Source organism: Parasteatoda tepidariorum, chromosome 1, assembly GCF_982258835.1.
Source record: "Parasteatoda tepidariorum strain Cologne lab strain chromosome 1, Ptep-v5.0, whole genome shotgun sequence".
Taxonomy (NCBI): domain Eukaryota; kingdom Metazoa; phylum Arthropoda; class Arachnida; order Araneae; family Theridiidae; genus Parasteatoda; species Parasteatoda tepidariorum.
In genome coordinates this window covers 29,098,192-29,112,668 of record NC_141755.1, presented here as the reverse complement: position 1 = coordinate 29,112,668, position 14,477 = coordinate 29,098,192, and the positions used below count along the sequence as shown (strand labels likewise).

The window sequence follows — 14,477 nt, the reverse complement described above, 5'->3', positions numbered from 1 at the left end:
GATTTAAGATCTAATGATAGGATTTTCATATGGAACTTCCTCATAGTGCGGTTTGAGGGTCTAACCTTAAATATACAGACGATATTTTAATTGCATACGATATTTTAATTGCAAACGATATTTTAATTGCAGACGATATTTTAAGTGCAGACGATATTTTAAGTTACGAAATCGGACTCGAAAACGTACTTTTTTCTGAATAACCTTTTCGAACGGATTCAGATTTTTGACTCTTAAAGTATGGACGGTAACCGCAATAGTAAATTATGTATCCATTATTTATCCAGGAGAACAGTCGAAAATTTGGAGCACTTAGCTCTTTCAGTGTTTTCTTTTCCAATAAAAAAATGAAGACTTTAATTTATCAAATAAGTTAAAAATAACAATATTCTGCCAAAATAAAATGATAATAAACTTTTTGATCACTGGGGGGGGGGGGGCTGTGACTAATGCGTTTACTGGGATTTTTAAGACCGGACACATATGCCCCAATAGTAGATATTTTCGTCTGTGGGACATATATGTTAACTTTAATTTGAAAAGAGCTAGGTGGAATTTAATTTGTTCAACGAAGGGAGCAGGGAGCTGGACTACCTAAGTAGTTTAAAATTAAAGATTAGATTCAAGTTTAAGGGACGTAGGACAAAATTTTCTTTGGCGAAAAGATTTAAAAAAATATATTTTAAAAAAAAACAACTACAAAATGAGGCTTGTTAATTGATATTGGCTGAAGTCGAAGCTTTTCTTCCTCAGGCTAACTTAGGTTTATAAACTAATTAACGTTTAATGCAGAAAAAAATATCTCCTCATCTTATTTTGGCTGAAATGTTCCTGCATTCTCATTATGAACCCTTAAACTCAGACAAAAATTCCAATGTTATCGGTCACACACACAGACTGCTACGCATTATAAATCCGTCATAAATCACACCACCGGTGGGAAAAATTTCTCCATTCATTAACACATCATTTTATTTCCAGCATAATTAAGCATGTGTGCGCGGATCATTTCCGTAAGAATCTTTTTTTACAGACTTTGACAGCGGCGGATAAATCAAAAACCTGAGAACCGAAACAAGAATGAATAGAAGGGGAAGAAAAAACAATTTGAAGTGGAAACACTAATAAAATATAAACTGCGACCAAAACACTTGCGGGAAGAGAGCCGAGATCGTTTTCGATAAAGAAGCGTTTGTCAAACGTTGCAACAAGCTTGGAAATTAATGGAATTCATTACTTTCCGTTTTCGAGATAAATGTTCGCTTTTACCTACTTAGAAACAAATTTGTAGGCTTCGCCAAAACACTATTCTCGGTGCTTCAAACCGATAAAGAGGAAACTAGTTTGAGATGAATATCGTGGGAAACGGAGAAGATTATGCATATTATCGAGGTTTTATTCATTTAGTGAACATTAGTGAATTTTAACACTTTCACGTAGCCTCCCCAACAGCGTAACAAGGATATTTTAAGGGTGAGGTCTAGAAATTTTCAGACTTAAAGATATGTGGGAAATAAGTTCACAGAGAAGCAAAATATTCAGTAAAAAATTTTTGCTACGTTTTAAGACATCAAGTTTTGGGGAGTAAATTTAGGGAAAAATGTCCCTTTTAATGCAAATCCTTTCCCTTTTAAGCAATATATTTATATACACACATATTTCTCACGTGTGGCATCATAAACTCGTGGATTTCTACTATTTGCAATAGTTATTATTCATTTTGTTAGATTGCTTTAAGTAATAATTTAAGTAGTGTTAAGTAATTAATTATGCTTCCTCACGGGTTACATTTGAGAGCCTTCTTTAGTATAAAAAGAAACTTGTAAAGGAAAGCAAACTAATGTAAAAAGGAATAAATTTTTGAATGAGAATAAAAATCAGGAAGGAGGTATAGTTAGATTTCTACAGCTGAGCCAGATCACGCATGGGTATTGAAAAAGTTATGAGTGGGATACACAAAATTGACGGACTAATGTCGAAATAACTGGTTTAACAAAAAATCTTTCAAAATAAAGAATTTTCAATTCATTATTATTTTTCTTTGTCATATGACAGGAATTGACTGAACTACCTGCAAGTTCTAATACATATGTTCTTCGCAGAACAGTTACAACGGAATAATCTGGGCTGGGTTATCAATAAAATATTTGAATCATTTCGTTTCATGATCCACATAGAATATTTTTGCGACTGTGTATACATACAAGGGAAATGAGTGTGAAAACATGTATGGATTTTCTGAGAAGATAGTCCAGATAGGAGATTTAAGTTGATTTTAATGTCAGCAACAACCTTTGTCACCGAATTCAACAAGGTTTATAAAAGATAAACAAATAAACAATGCAAGCTTGAAACAATGTTAAATTTAACTATGCTACTTTAAACACTGAAGTTTGAATTAAGCTTGCATAAAAAAAAACCTTTATATCGATATTGAACCTGCATTTACAAAACAAGAATAGAAAAACTTTCGAAATCGAGAATAAGTTATCATTCTCAAATCAAGAATATAAAACGTTCTTAAAGCGAGGATAATCTTCCCTTCTCATGATCTATTTGAGACTTTATAAAAATCACTGAAACAAGATTTATTTGCGTATTTATATGCCTTTTTTAACTCTTTAAAAGTTAAGATTGAGCTGATATATAAGTTTTCAGCACAAACAAAACGTTACCTTTGAGAGCGAAGCAAGAATTAAAAAAAAAAGCAAAAATAAAAGGCTAAAATAATAAAATAAAAATAAAAGGCTCTTGTAAAGTTTTTCGCAAGCCTTTATTCAGTTTTTGAGGAAACAATCTTGGCATACTAATATTTCCACTAAGTTTAAAAAGGGATTAATTAGTTAATCTTTCTATGCCAAGCAAATAAAAATGAAAATACAGCGTTTGCCGTTGCTTGTCATCCTGGAATGGATCAGTCCTAGCAACAATTTAACCTTTTCAATAAAGCTTTAGAACCTATGACAAGATAGTACAACCGAGATATTAAAATATTATGTCTGCTTACGTATGTAGCCTTTCATTCTATACTATCGAAAGAACTTGGAACTTCCATAACTATAGTTCAACTATAGTTATCGAAGTCCATAACTAAAAAAGGGGGAAATACTGGCGAACAAACGAGTTGTCGGATTAACAAACCCTTCCGGCAGGTGTACTTCTCGAGAACTCACACCTGTCTGAATTTTCAGTCTGGTATGTGATTTTCAAACACTCGGCCCTCTGAAATTAAGAAAAATATCTTTTATCAGAGTCCTATATGGGCAACAGTTGGATAGTCCCATATAAGCGATTTTTATGGGACTACCAAACTGTAACCAATTTCAAACTTTTATCGCATTTTGTTTATCCTTTCTATTCCAATGAGACTATATACAAAATAAATTTCCGTGATGACTGTTCTTAACCAGACCAAGCTTGCCATATTCAGAACACGAGAAAAAATTTAAGCTGGTCTTTAAACTAAGGCACATTTTGAATTGCAATAAAAAAATATTAAATAAAAATTTTTATCTTTAGTTTTCCCGAAAAACTTTGGTTATGGCCATTCACTTTAGAGGATCCTACAGCCCGTAGATTGCAAATCCCAGTATAAAGACTAAATAGCGCTATTAATATCAAGTTGGAGGAATTTTAAGATAAGTTTTTTTTTTTGTGAATAACGTCATTTAAAAAAATAAATTCAGGTTTTGTCAAACACAAAGTTCAAAGCGCTATAATTTGTTTCATTTTTATATGCCTTATTCCTTATATAAAAACAGAAATACTACATTTTTACATGACAGAACGAAAAAATAATACATTTAAACGACAAGCTATTTTTAAAAAATAATTTAATTTTTTTCCCGCCTGCATGAACATTATTAATACATCCGCTTTTCGTATTACGAGCTATAATGTCATCAATGTAATTTTATTTTTTCTGCTAAAAGTATTTTTTCAATCAACAAGATAATATCTCTTAAAGAGGTAAAACATTTGCTGAGGGGAAAACTGTATCTAAATATACACATCTTGTCGAACATCGTGTTCTGCTTCTTTTGGCGGCACCCGAAATGTCCTCCGTCTTTAGGGGAAAAAATTTACTTTCTTGATAACAGAAACGTTATTAAAGTTGATACCAAGGTAATTTAGTTTAGGGAATATTTGGCGTTTCCATTATCGAGTACTTAGTTTTTTTCTCCCCTGTGAAGCGTAATTTAGATACGTTTGTATCTGGTCCTCAACTATTTTGGGAAGAAAAACGTGTTTTAAGCAGTTATATCATAATGTAACAGTCTAGTGTGCATCAGTAGGGATCAGTAGAATTGTCTTGGAGAAACATTTTGAAAATATATATATATAAACCTTAAGAAAAGCATCGGAATTTAACATTCAGATCAATTTCTTAATATTTAGGGCAGTGTTTCCCCTAAGTGTGGTACGCGTATCCCCAGGGGTACGGGAACAGTTTAGCGAGGGGTACGCGTTCTTATGCGAAATATCTTGCAACAAACGAAAATTTCAAAATTTTTTTATTTAAAAACAAAGCTAGCCATGAAAATTTAAGATTACTTTTTTTTTTATATTGGCTATTTTTTGCAGAGTTAACAGTTAATAATTAGTGGTGTCAACAGTCAGTTGTGATTTTTAACTTTTGTGCATTTTTTTTTATAGTAAAAAGTATATTTATTTTTTTATTAGTGATACACAGAGTTATGAAGAATTTAGAAAGGGTACACAAAAGTCATAAGTTTGGGAAACACTGATTTAGGGGAAGGATATTTGGGGGAAGTGAATTTTCACGTTTAAATGGCGATCCTCAGAATTAAGTGAAGCATCTAGAATGAATATCTAAATATACATTTCATGGGTGGCATTTAGCATCTTAAAAATTTGAATAGATGCGTAACTGAAATTAAGAAAATATGTTAAAGTAAATGATGGTTGGCGGATTGAGTACAATTATGAATTATACAAAAACTTAAAACAACCTAACATAATTACAGCTATTAAATTCGATAGAATAAGATGGTGATCTATTCTATAGAAAAGATGCTGTTTAAGAAGTTGAGTCATGGAAAATTTGATACTTGAAAAAAGGAAGATCCAACACCAAATGGAATGATTTTGTAATAGATCTTAAAACCATGGACTTCAATAGATGGAGGAACCTAGTGTATGATCGAGTCAAACAGATACGACATGTTAGGACAGGTCTTGCCTGTACTAGGTTGTGATGCAGATGGAAGAACTATGAAAAGCAGTTGAAAATTTGGTTAGTTAAAATACTTTAACTTTCTCTTCACAATAGATTTCCCTAATCGAAAGATTCTTGTTCACTATTATAAAATTAGTTTAACAATAATACCACGCAAAAACAATTCTTAATAATTATGCAATATAAAATTAAAAGTAAGCGAAAAAAAATTTAAAAAATTTTTTAATTGTTATATAGTTTTTAAAATTTAATTGAGAAGTTTTCAAAATTGATTTTTTAACCCATGCAAAGAATACTTGTATGAAACAATTAAATGTGCTATTTATATAATTTTTTCAAAATTACTTTAAAAATTTGGTAATATTTATTGCTATGTTTTTCAAAAAAGACAAATGCGAAGCTGAATTAAATTTATTAACCCTTTACGGTACAGGAAGTACCGTATATATTGATAACGACTGGGCATTAAAAACTTCTCCAGGAACGAGTGATCTATCACTCTTTCATAGAATAGTTCTAAATATGCGGTCTATAAAAACTTGAGTATGCTGCATGCATAAAATATGAGCATATACCATATGCATGGAATATGCTCTAACCTGGACTTAATCAGAATCTGGATTCAGACGTGCTGTCAAGAAACTGACAAGAAAAACGATGCAAGTATGCACAATCTGTTTTGCCTAATTCAGTAGATTGTAAAATGGCTGTATCCTGCTACGGTCCAATTTTTACGAAACAAAAAGGAATGTTACGTTTCTGAACTCGATTTTTTTTCCTCAATTTTAAACGAGAATAATAATCACTGTCATCAGAATTTTCCAATACCCGTCCAGACGCATCAAATTTGAGTTTAACTCCTCAAAAATTTTACCGAAAGTGAAATTATACCTCTCCAATTTCTTGTTAATTTTTTTAGTTTTCTTTTTCCTGGTGTTGTAGAAAGAAAGGACCTTCGAAAGGAATCATTGAGTAAATACAGTGCCTGGCCAAATTATTAGACGCACTATAAGATTCTATGTAAAATCTTAATTATCAGTTGATACTATACTGCTTTATTGTTTTTATACGGCCGAAACCTGTTTGCACTTGTTTACTTTCGTGTATCAATTGGTTCACATTGTAATACAATAGGCTAAAAACAAATACAAATAGGAAGTATATAAAAAATCTCCTGAATAAAAACCCACTACATGTGTGCTTATATTAAAGAGTATTGCATATAAACTCGTGCAAAACATGTAATTATTTTTTTTTAAAAAAACTACAGTACGTCTAATAATTTGGTCTAATTATTATATTATACTATTATAATATCTCATATGATAATTATTCTATATTTATATAATTATTAATTGTATAATTTATCCAATCGTTGAATTTATATTATGTATCATCTAATTTAACTAATTGATACACTAACGTAAACTAGTGCAAACCGGTTTCAGTCGCGTAAAAACGATAAAGCTGTATAGTATCACCTGATAATTAAGATTTTACATAGTATATAATAGTACGTCTAATAATTTGGCCAGGGACTGTATATCCGTAAGAGAAAGTGACAATAACATCCCTTTCACTGCTATAACTCTAACTCTGTCAGTAACTACCCATGTAGCATGACATGTAAATTAAGCATAAATTTTTGGGAGATTGGTAAAGTCAATACGCTTTATACGTACATTATGCATTATATTGACAGAATAATATTACCAATGCGTAAAAAAGCTTTGTTATATTTTACATAATATTAACGGAATGGATTTTACCAACTACCCTTCGGTAAGATTGATTTGGTAAGATAAATTTCACGAAATATTGAAGAAAGAATATTTACTATATTTAGATTTAGTAAATTGTCTGTTTTCTGTCTATTTTACGTATTATTGACAAAACAAATTTACCATTTAAATTTCGGTTCGAATTTCGTTAAGCAAATCTCCTGTGTTTTTAGAAAACCACAATTTTGTATAAATGGCGTTTCAAATTACGTATTTTAACGCATTTTTGACATAAATATTATGTAAAATTAACGTACTCATTCTAATCTAGTAAAAAATGGTTGGTTAAATAGTCGTAAAAGCGAATTCGCTTAAGGTCTGGTTTCTTAGGACAAGCGCCTTATCTGGGCGTCAGCGGGACGTCAACGTCCCGTTGACGCCAACAAAATACTGGTTTGTTAGCTCAAGACCTGGTTTCTTAGAACTAGCGCCTTATTTGGGCGTCAGCGGAAAGTTGACGTAGAGCTGACGCCATAAAAATACTTTTTTGTTAGCTCAGCGTGAGCAGTCGGCCCAACGCAGACATTATCTCTCATTGCGCATGCGTTAATAACGTAAACAAATATTTATTTTGAATTTGTATTGATTTTGTTATTGTCGACCAGTGTTTTAGAGAACGAATAATGACTTTGTTCAAGAAAAAACACATTACAGCTGAGCTAAATGAAGAGTGCTATGTTTAATGAAGAAGCTATGTTTAATGTCAAAATCAAAATCTTGGCTGATTTCAATGCGCTGTTGGATGTTGTCCGCCATTGCTTCTGTGGTTAACGTCACGTTGTAATCCAACTGCAGTTGAGTTGTAGTTCAAGAAGAGCGTTCGATGACGTGTACTATCAAACTCACAAATGGACCAATCAGAGGTTAGCGCTGATTTCCAGCTGACGGCGTCCTGTCCTAAGAAACCAAGCCTTTACATAAATTTTCCGTTTTTTGGATAACTATTTTTTGCTATAATTCGACGTTTCAACTAATATACAGGGTGTTTATAAAGTCCCGGATCCAATTTGATGTTTAATCGTAGATCGTAATTTTGACCTGAACCAGAGAACGATCAACCTCCAATTCAGTACTATCTGAAGTATTGATATGGGAACATGGAGGATTTTGTGACCTGACAGACTTAACATGCACCAGTCACCATTTACTACACGGGAAGTCTTCGGCCGGATGGAATCGAAATCACGACCTCTGGGACATGGGCCCAACGCCCTACTAACCAGGCTATACCACCATGTTATTTGATTAAATGTTCAAGTAATTATTCTTGAGTGTTTAGTTAGCATAATTATTTTCCAGAGGTTTATTTTTTAGACATGATATTCTTAATCTGTGTAATAAAATGACGATAATTTACAAAACGAAGTCTCTGTTAATCTCCATCTTTGTTATGTAAAATTTCACTCCTTAAAAATTATTAGAGAATTAAAAGCACTTTTTTATTTGGGGGGGGGGTCTTCCTTACTGGGATGGTAACCTAATTAAACTAATTAACTTATATGGTAACCTAATTAAGCTTTTATTGTAATTGAAGAATCATATCAAAATCTGACTTCCCAAGGGACTGTGCTAGCATGGAGAGATTTCCCACATGACTCTCTTGGCATGGATTATTATATCAAAATCAATCAAAATAAGAAAAAAAAAATGAAAGGTATATTTTTTCGATTGAGTTGTTTTGTTGCTACATTACAACATGTTCGCATTATATTAAAAAGTTGCCACCTTATTTTAACGTTGCTTGAAAATTTTCCCGCACAATTTATAGGGCTAGGTGGCCGACAGTCTGCGTGCCTGACTGAGAAGCCAATGGTTGCGAGTTCAAATCCTGCTAAGGGCATGGATGTTTGTCTCTGTGTGTTGTTCCCTGTTGTTTGAATATTGCCCAAGCGGATATCTGTGACAGTGTAGAGTGGGTAATGCTGCTTGCTTTCGTGACTAAGGTCACAGGTACCTACTGGAAAACGTTAAACGAGTGTTCAGTGCCTGCTGTTAAAAAAAAGAAAAAAGAATTATAGAGACCTAAAAATAGAATTATATTTCTTGTTGTTCGTAATATTATTGGAATTAGTGCTCCCAGAATAGACACACAGAAGTTTCTGATGTTTTTAAGATATAAAGTACTTACTAGCAAACTAAATATGTGTTTTAATCGAAGAGCAACGTATGTCTAAATTTTAAATTGTCTTTGTAAACCAGTTTGCCAAAATTTATGAAAGTTAAAAGAAAAGGGCTGAGTTTCAACAGCAAGAGCAGCCAAAGGCAAAGTATTAAAAAATGGCAGAAAAACACTTTTTTTAAACTAATATCATGTCTCCTAAATATAATAACTTTAATAAAGTAATATTTTTAAAATTCTAATATATATATATATACTTAACTTACGTGTTTAGGAAGCAACATTTATCTAATAAAACCTATTTTCATACGTATTTTTTATTTATTAATTTTTTTAATTTGACCTTAGTCGTTCTCGCTGTGGAAAATTGTCTCTTTTTTAGCTGATTTCACAACCTTCGGTTAAGCATGGCGATTGGTGGTCTTGTATTTAGCCGCAAAAATAACTTTCTGCTTTTTCTCAAAGCACTATTTTGAGAGAAAAAAGAAGAAAAAAAAGCACTGATTACATCCTATGGAAAATGTCTCAACTTAAAATTTTTCCACGTTTCTTCTTATATAAATCATGTGTGGGGCGGGGGCAGTTCGAAAAATGGGAAGAATGTTAACAAAAGAACTCGTTAGATTAGTTAAATGTTGTCTAGTAACTCCTGACGATATACTAGGGGAGAAAATAGAGGATGCTGACCCAGATACTTCAGAAGTGACAGACGACAAAGATGAATGAGTGACAGTTTTATTTTTGCTCCATCAAGGTCTTTCTCGATGACAGCAAAAGTCACTTAAGAATGTTTTGATAGACAGACACATCCCCTTTTCTTTCCTCCATTGAACAAACTCCTAATGAATCGCTTACATACCTTGAATGTAACATCGTTTGCACGATCATTCTGAGCAGTCAACATCGCACTACTTTCCAAAGAAAAGAATTAAAAAAAATCCCGCATATATTGCGCCAAATAAAAAACGAAACACTTAAATAACTTTTGATCTAACGATCGCATTTTCACTCTCTAAGATTCAATCTTAACGGTTCGTGGGGTTTGATAATTAATTTGTGCAGATGATATTTAAAGTAGAAAAAGAATCAGATACGAAAATGTTCTTTCTTTATTTTACTGCTGGAATCGCTTTCTCAATTTTCAAAATTAAATTTTCGTTTTCAATCAAATTAGTCATACTTAGATACTATTTCGAAGATAAATTATTCTACAGTTCTAGAGGAATCGTTTGAAAAATCAAACATGGTTTAAACAATTAATTTACCGTATTTCTTACTAACAAACGATAAAATAAAAAAAGAGAATACATCTATAGACATTCTGTGGCATCAGCCATCATATAATAATTAAGAGTTTTACTTGCTAAGTAGATGAAACAAATAAACAGTTGCGGACTTAGAAATCAATTGAATATTGAAAAATATTAAAAAAACTGATAAATAAATATGTTGTATACACTTTTTTAATATAGTAGTTAACTTGAGGGAGTAAATAAGAAAGTGTTTGATTATATACGATTAATAATTAAAATTACAAATAAAAAAAAGAAATAAGAAAGATTCTAGAAGATTCTATTACTATTACATTTATTGGAGTTGTTTTCGCTATTTTCAAAGCTAAATTTTCGTTTTCAATCAAATTGGACATACCTAGACACTATTTTAAAGACAAATTATTCGACAATAATCGTTTAAAAGTAAATTAAAATTTAAGAACGAATATTACTGTATTTCTAATAAAAGAAAAAAAATACATGAATGCAAATTTTTATAATACATTCTAATCGAGTGGCAACAGCCTTCATAAAATAATTAAGAATTTTTCATCACGGTATAAAAAACCAAGAAAAGATTGCTGACTGAACGAATGAATAGAATGTTGAAAATACGCAATGACCCCTGAATGCAGTGAACTTCAGACAATCAGAAATTCAGAAATTTTTTATCATTTTAAAATAAGAAAAACGAACTTAACGATATTGGTTCTTCGTTCTTATAAAGTACCAGCGAGGTTATGTGACCAAACGATTCTGCTACTGAACAATTATTGGAATCGTTTTTCTTCATATGTATATTAAACTTTTGCTTTTAAATAAAATTAGATATATCTAGATGCATTTTTATAAAAAATTATTCTAAAGTAACAGTTTGAAAGTTAAAAAAAATTTAAGCTTAATCTTAGCATTTTTTTTTTATCTGGAAAAAAAAGGACTGTTAATTTCTATACACATTAAATTCAGTGGCAACAGCCTTCATGCAATAATTAAGATTTTTACATCCCATATAAATATCCAATAAATTGTTGCGGGCATAAAAAAATGAAAGCAGAAAAAAAAATACCTATCGAGTCTTCAAATACCCGAGGCCATCAATGAGAAATATGTTTTTAATGAAATGTAACCTACCATTTACTCTGACAGGTGAAAAATAATGATAATCTTAAATCACATATTTCGTTAAATATGAAATATTAAGGTGATCATTCGTCATGACTGAATAGTGATGTGATCCTTTTCTTTTTTTAAAAAACAGGTGGGGTTAATCGTTTATGTATTTTTATTATTGCGCCACTATTGATAGCTAATTTTGTACTGATTTGCAACGAAAATACAGTTTAGGGATCATAGTACCTTCGATTAAAATTCATAGGTACTATAGACGTACTACTACGAAATTTAAAGAAGATTATTTGTAACTCAGAAAAAGTTTAATGATATACATTTACAACTATAGCTTTTTTTTTTTTTTTTCATTGTCATAGACACGTTTTTTTTCTCTTCACTATCCTAATTTAAATTCTCCAAAGTAGAACTACTGGTATTAATAACATTGAATTCTGCTGTTTTTTTTCAAGTAATAAGGATATTGATAATTTCCTACAATAAATATTTGAATAGTTCGAAATAAGTGAATGCTACTCAGGTGAAAAAGAATAAAATTTAGTCACTCATCAGCATAATAATTTTTTAAAGCTTAAATTACATAAATGCACAGCATTAAAATAACGAACTAAAAAAATCATAAAATAAAGTTATAAATTTTATTAATATTACATATAGTAGTTCTCAAACAGATACATAAGTCCAACGCGAAAAAAAAAAGATCAACTTCCAGAATAACGATTAATCTAATGATCGGGTTTTCACACATAAGGATTCACTCTTAATTGTTCGAGAGTACAACCCTTAAATCAAGAAGCCGAAAGTCTCAAAATATAATTAACATAATTGTATTTTAAATTTTTAATAGTTTTTTTTTTAAATAATTGTCGTTGAACAACCGACCCAATTTTTGCGTTTACGACTATTAGCGTTCAACTCCGTAGCCTTGTAATTTTGAACCCAATCCAGAAAACAAGAGAACTCCTGGATCAAATATTGGGAGAAATTTCCCTTCGTGGAGGACTTTTTGATGGAACTAACCCGCATTTGCGTTACACGGAGAGGAAGACCACGAGAACCTCCTACGGTTCGCGTGACGGCAAGAGAACTCTAATCCATGATCCGTCTACCATTCACGATATTTCACGCTAGCACTGTGGTCGGTGCGAGCCGGATGTGGAATTCGTATCGACTAGCCTTCGCACCCGGTTCAGCTCATTGGAAGGCGAATGCTCTATCCCCTAAGCCAGTGGTGCGCAAACTAGGGGTCGCCAGAAGTTTTTTGGGGGTCGCCAAATTTCTATGAAATGCATTATCCCTGCATGCTGCATACCATACAGTGTACTTATAAAGAGTGAAGCGCCGTCACTCCCTGTTTAATTGCAATTTCATGCTGTCCACTCTTTCTGATGGTGCTGCAGCATTAACAGGTTCGAATAAGGGGCTCAGAGGCTTAATTCAGAAGGTGGCGCCTCATATGGTATTTAATCATTGTATGATTCATCGGCAAGCTCTTGTTGCAAAAGATATGGATGAAGAATTGCACAACGTATTACAAGACGCTGTTAGTTCAATTAACTACATTAAATGCAACTGCCGTCTCTTTTCAATACTTTGCAATGAGATGGGTTCAACGTATGAGAGATATACTGTTACACACCGAAGTCAGATGGCTTTCACGTGGGAAAATACTACGACGGATATTTGATTTAAAAAATGAAGTATACACGTTTTTAATCGAAAAGAACATAGATTGGCAAGTTATTATATCAATGAAGTTTGGCTAGGGAAGCTGAGCTATTTAGTTGATATTTTCGAAAAACTTAACGACTTAAATTTGAGCTTGCAGGGTGAGAATTCAACTATCATAACTGCAGCCAGTAAAATTCAAGCTTTGAAGAATAAGCTTAGTCTCTGGCAAAACTGAACTGAATAAAAACACCATGTTCCCTTGCTTTAACGATTTTATCAAGGAAAAAAAATAATATAGATATATTTACATTTAAAAACATCATTTCAACATTAAAATCACATTGAAAAGTTAAAGAAAAATTCTTCGAGAAGATTCGAGGATTTTCCTGAAAATCTTGATTGGATTCGTGATCCATTTTCCTTTGACATATGCAGTTCAACTCTTCAAATTAGTGAGAACTACTGAGTCGAAATCAATTTAAGACTCAGCCTTGACAAAAAATTTTGGCTATCCGTGGAAAAACAATATCCCATTTTATGCAAGAATGCCATCAGAGTGTTAATACAATTTGCATCAACGTATTTATGTGAAACTGGATTTAGCAAACTAGTTTCAATAAAAACAAAATACCGCTCGCGTTTAAACCCTGAAGATGATATGCGAATTAACAACAACATACATCCAAACATCGATGAGATAATTAGAAACTTGCAGCCACATACATCTCATTAAAGGGCAATTTACTGATTTTTGTGTTATACAAAAAGTATTTTCTAAAAATTATAAATAAAATTAATATGAGTCAAATCTGATGATATTTTTATTCGATGAAACGAAAGAAATGCGCGAAATATACATCTTATTTGTGAACATTTAGCTCTAGGGGTCGACAAAAATTTTCTCTCTACTAAAGGGGTCGCAGTCGAAAAAAGTTTGCGCACCACTGCCCTAAGCCATCGCGGCTCTAAGTCCTAGTTTCTGAAAATACGATTATGAGATAAAAAGTTATTCCCGTAATTCGCTTTTTTTTGGAACTTGAAAAAGAATATCAATTTATATTCTTGCCTTTCTTTTCTTTCAAGGAGTTTAGTTTATCTATATAAGTGGATTTATATTCTCCTATATTTGGACAAACTGAGAAATGGGTAGTTGGTTCTTAGAGAACTCAACTTTTCTTTTTGCTGGTATTTAAGTAAATGTTACAAGAAATGCAGAAGATGTGGTAAGTTTAAAAGTGTATGATTGCAATTTTTAATTAAAACAGAGTAATACACATCATAAAGGAGTGCTTAAAATAAGTATT

General features: G+C 31.9%; 1 protein-coding gene across 2 annotated transcripts in view; it reads right to left on the bottom strand.

Moving 5' to 3' along the window:
- LOC107437861 (epidermal growth factor-like protein 8) overlaps positions 1–14,477 on the bottom strand; it is a 41,224-nt gene that overhangs the window by 15,477 nt on the left and 11,270 nt on the right. The window lies entirely within an intron of this gene.